Source organism: Daphnia pulex, chromosome 10, assembly GCF_021134715.1.
Source record: "Daphnia pulex isolate KAP4 chromosome 10, ASM2113471v1".
NCBI lineage: Eukaryota > Metazoa > Arthropoda > Branchiopoda > Diplostraca > Daphniidae > Daphnia > Daphnia pulex.
The window spans coordinates 5,177,501-5,182,500 of record NC_060026.1 but is presented as its reverse complement, the minus strand read 5'-3'; the positions used below and the strand labels follow the sequence as shown (position 1 = coordinate 5,182,500).

At 37.9% G+C, this 5,000-nt stretch overlaps 5 non-coding genes across 5 annotated transcripts; all 5 read left to right on the top strand.

The window, feature by feature from the left end:
• Positions 1–1,393: 1,393 nt before the first annotated feature.
• Positions 1,394–1,465, top strand: Trnad-guc. Its single transcript has one exon. It is a non-coding gene; the product is annotated as a tRNA-Asp (tRNA).
• A 1,402-nt stretch (positions 1,466–2,867) lies between these two features.
• On the top strand, positions 2,868–2,939 carry Trnad-guc. The gene has a single exon. It is a non-coding gene; the product is annotated as a tRNA-Asp (tRNA).
• Positions 2,940–3,883: 944 nt separating this feature from the next.
• Positions 3,884–3,955, top strand: Trnan-guu. The gene has a single exon. It is a non-coding gene; the product is annotated as a tRNA-Asn (tRNA).
• Positions 3,956–4,391: 436 nt separating this feature from the next.
• Trnad-guc lies at positions 4,392–4,463 on the top strand. The gene has a single exon. It is a non-coding gene; the product is annotated as a tRNA-Asp (tRNA).
• Positions 4,464–4,898: 435 nt separating this feature from the next.
• Positions 4,899–4,970, top strand: Trnad-guc. Its single transcript has one exon. It is a non-coding gene; the product is annotated as a tRNA-Asp (tRNA).
• The last annotated feature ends 30 nt before the right edge of the window (positions 4,971–5,000 follow it).

Genomic DNA, 5,000 nt, shown 5'->3' with positions numbered 1-5,000 from the left:
AATGACTTCAGAAACCTAGAGTGAACGATTTTGTCTAATATTATTGTCACAGTAGGCTGAAGTCGTTTCTCTCATCCATTTAATGATGATTAGAGTGAATTGCTGCAATAATAAGTCAGTTAAATCTTGTTGCTTTGTTCTTTATTGAAAATAATTCTAAAAAACAATAAGACTCGGGTTTAAGAACCTTCGGAAGTCACATATAATTTTACAATCGCTTAGCTACAATGGACTAAACTGTCTATGGTTGTTGCCCAGTGAGTGTCCAAGTTGGTGCCAGTGTACCCGACAGTTGCTTGATATTTGGTGTGTTGTTGAAATTGCTAAAAAACCTCTGAAATATAGGGAACAGTTTTCATGACTTGAACCAATCATTGGATCCTCGATACTATACTGGTGAGTGTCCCCGCCTGTCACGCCTGAGACCGGGGTTCAATTCCCCGCCGGGGAGGCAATGTTTTAATTTAATCAACCTGATTGATACGTTAAACAACAGTTTTGTTGCATAATGACTTCAAAAACCTAGAGTGAACGATTGTCTAATATTATTGTCACAGTAAGCTGAAGTCGTTTCTCTCATCCATTTAATGGTGATTAGAGTGAATTGCTGCAATAATAAGTCAGTTAAATCTTGTTGCTTTGTTCTTTGTTAAACATAATTCTTAAAAACAATAAGACTCGGGTTTAACGAACCTTCGGAAGTCACATATAATTTTACAATCGCTTAGCTACAATGGACTAAACTGTCTATGGTTGTTGCCCAGTGAGTGTCCAAGTTGGTGCCAGTGTACCCGACAGTTGCTTGATATTTGGTGTGTTGTTGAAATTGCTAAAAAACCTCTGAAATATAGGGAACAGTTTTCATGACTTGAACCAATCATTGGATCCTCGGTAGTATAGTGGCGAGTGTCCCCGCCTGTCACGCGGGAGACCGGGGTTCAATTCCCCGCCGGGGAGGAAATGTTTTAATTTAATCAACCTGATTGATACGTTAAACAACAGCTTTGTTGCATAATGACTTCAAAAACCTAGAGTGAACGATTTTGTCTAATATTATTGTCACAGTAAGCTGAAGTCGTTTCTCTCATCCATTTAATGGTGATTAGAGTGAATTGCTGCAATAATAAGTCAGTTAAATCTTGTTGCTTTGTTCGTTGTTGAAAAAAAAACTAAAAAACATTAAGATTCGTGTTTAACGAACCTTCGGAAGTCACATATAATTTTACAATCGCTTAGCTACAATGGACTAAACTGTCTATGGTTGTTGCCCAGTGAGTGTCCAAGTTGGTGCCAGTGTACCCGAAAGTTGCTTGATATTTTGTGTGTTGTTGAAATTTCTAAAAAACCTCTGCAATATAGGGAACAAATTTCATGACTTGAACCAATCATTGGATCCTCGGTAGTATAGTGGTGAGTATCCCCGCCTGTCACGCGGGAGACCGGGGTTCAATTCCCCGCCGGGGAGGCAATATTTTAATTTAATCAACCTGATTAATCAACCTGATTGATACGTTAAACAACAGCTTTGTTGCATAATGACTTCAGAAACCTAGAGTGAACGATTTTGTCTAATATTATTGTCACAGTAAGCTGAAGTCGTTTCTCTCATCCATTTAATGGTGATTAGAGTGAATTGCTGCAATAATTGCGAGCCCGAAGGGCGAAGCTAATAATCTCATACGCAGAAAAAAAAAGCCATGTCACTTTGTCTGTCTGTATGTATGTAACGCTCCATGGCTCGGGCGTTTTACGACAGATTTTAGACTTTTTGGTCTTAAAAATTAAACAAAAAATATGCGGTGCGACCAGAACAAAAATAATTCCATTAACTTAATTAGTTTTCCCGTAATTAACGAAAAACTGTTAAAATAATTGTTTTACGACTAGTGGCATCTGGCGGTGGCGACTACAACTTTTTCACCTTAGGTTTAAATTCCAGTTTCCACTACATGTGTAAGCTTGTCATTTACTAAACGTGTTAAGTTTAAAATTAATCCTTTTCGTCGAATATTTTTTATTGAAATATATTCGTAATGTATGGTTAAACATGAGTAAAATAATATTACGAATATATGCCGCCCAAATAAATCCCCACCAGATGTCCATAGCATCGCCGTGATGGCGCAATCTTTGATGACCCAACCATGACGCAATAACCAGATTTGTATTTAAGTTTTCCAGTTTTTAAACTAAAAGATGGTTATTTTTAAATTCAATTATTGAACTTTATTTGTTAAAATAGGAAAATATGAGTTGAGCAAACTAAACGTAAATGACTTGCAAGGATATTGAACTGTGACGGAAAAATCCCGTTTTAAGACCAGAAAGTCTGTGAAGGAAAGTGTGAATTGTGAATAAGTCCGACTTAATCATAGGCCCTGAATTTTTCATTTAAGACAGTTTTCAACTGGCTTACGACTATCCCTTCGCGGCGAGCTGATAAGCTTTCTTTTCTATCTTAAGTCAGTTAAATCTTGTTGCTTTGTTCTTTGTTGAAAAAAAACTAAAAAACAATAAGATTCGTGTTTAACGAACCTTCGGAAGTCACATATAATTTTACAATCGCTTAGCTACAATGGACTAAACTGTCTATGGTTGTTGCCCAGTGAGTGTCCAAGTTGGTGCCAGTGTACCCGACAGTTGCTTGATATTTTGTGTGTTGTTGAAATTGCTAAAAAACCTCTGCATTATAGGGAACAAATTTCATGACTTGAACCAATCATTGGATCCTCGGTAGTATAGTGAGTGAGTGTCCAAGATGGTGCCAGTGTACCCGACAGTTGCTTGATATTTTGTGTGTTGTTGAAATTGCTAAAAAACCTCTGCATTATAGGGAACAAATTTCATGACTTGATCTAATCATTGGATCCTCGGTAGTATAGTGGTGAGTATCCCCGCCTGTCACGCGGGAGACCGGGGTTCAATTCCCCGCCGGGGAGGCAATATTTTAATTTAATCAACCTGATTGATACGTTAAACAACAGCTTTGTTGCATAATGACTTCAGAAACCTAGAGTGAACGATTTTGTCTAATATTATTGTCACAGTAAGCTGAAGTCGTTTCTCTCATCCATTTAATGGTGATTAGAGTGAATTGCTGCAATAATAAGTCAGTTAAATCTTGTTGCTATGTTCGTTGTTGAAAATAATTCTAAAAAACAATAAGACTCGGGTTTAACGAACCTTCGGAATTCACATATAATTTTACAATCGCTTAGCTACAATGGACTAAACTGTCAATGGTTGTTGCCCAGTGAGTGTCCAAGTTGGTGCCAGTGTACCCGACAGTTGCTTGATATTTTGTGTGTTGTTGAAATTGCTAAAAAACCTCTGAATTATAGGGAACAAATTTAATGACTTGAACCAAGCATTGGATCCTCGGTAGTATAGTGGTGAGTATCCCCGCCTGTCACGCGGGAGACCGGGGTTCAATTCCGCGCCGGGGAGGAAATATTTTAATTTAATCAACCTGATTGATACGTTAAACAACAGATTTGTTGCATAATGACTTCAGAAACCTAGAGTGAACGATTTTGTCTAATATTATTGTCACAGTAAGCTGAAGTCGTTTCTCTCATCCATTTAATGGTGATTAGAGTGAATTGCTGCAATTATAAGTCAATTAAATCTTGTTGCTTTGTTCGTTGTTGAAAAAAAAACTAAAAAACAATAAGATTCGTGTTTAACGAACCTTCGGAAGTCACATATAATTTTACAATCGCTTAGCTACAATGGACTAAACTGTCTATGGTTGTTGCCCAGTGAGTGTCCAAGTTGGTGCCAGTGTACCCGACAGTTGCTTGATATTTTGTGTGTTGTTGAAATTGCTAAAAAACCTCTGCATTATAGGGAACAAATTTCATGACTTGAACCAATCATTGGATCCTCGGTAGTATAGTGGTGAGTATCCCCGCCTGTTAAGCGGGAGACCGGGGTTCAATTCCCCGCCGGGGAGGCAATATTTTAATTTAATCAACCTGATTGATACGTTAAACAACAGCTTTGTTGCATAATGACTTCAGAAACCTAGAGTGAACGATTTTGTCTAATATTATTGTCACAGTAAGCTGAAGTCGTTTCTCTCATCCATTTAATGGTGATTAGAGTGAATTGCTGCAATAATAAGTCAGTTAAATCTTGTTGCTTTGTTCGTTGTTGAAAATAATTCTAAAAAACAATAAGACTCGGGTTTAACGAACCTTCGGAAGTCACATATAATTTTACAATCGCTTAGCTACAATGGACTAAACTGTCTATGGTTGTTGCCCAGTGAGTGTCCAAGTTGGTGCCAGTGTACCCGAAAGTTGCTTGATATTTGGTGTGTTGTTGAAATTGCTAAAAAACCTCTGAAATATAGGGAACAGTTTTCATGACTTGAACCAATCATTGGATCCTCGGTAGTATAGTGGTGAGTATCCCCGCCTGTCACGCGGGAGACCGGGGTTCAATTCCCCGCCGGGGAGGCAATATTTTAATTTAATCAACCTGATTGATACGTTAAACAACAGCTTTGTTGCATAATGACTTCAGAAACCTAGAGTGAACGATTTTGTCTAATATTATTGTCACAGTAAGCTGAAGTCGTTTCTCTCATCCATTTAATGGTGATTAGAGTGAATTGCTGCAATAATAAGTCAGTTAAATCTTGTTGCTTTGTTCGTTGTTGAAAAAAAACTAAAAAACAATAAGACTCGTGTTTAACGAAACTTCGGAAGTCACATATAATTTTACAATCGCTTAGCTACAAAGGACTAAACTGTCTATGGTTGTTGCCCAGTGAGTGTCCAAGTTGGTGCCAGTGTACCCGAAAGTTGCTTGATATTTGGTGTGTTGTTGAAATTGCTAAAAAACCTCTGAAATATAGGGAACAGATTTCATGACTTGAACCAGTCATTGGATCCTCGGTAGTATAGTGGTGAGTATTCCCGCCTGTCACGCGGGAGACCGGGGTTCAATTCCCCGCCGGGGAGGCAATATTTTAATTTAATCAACCTGATTGA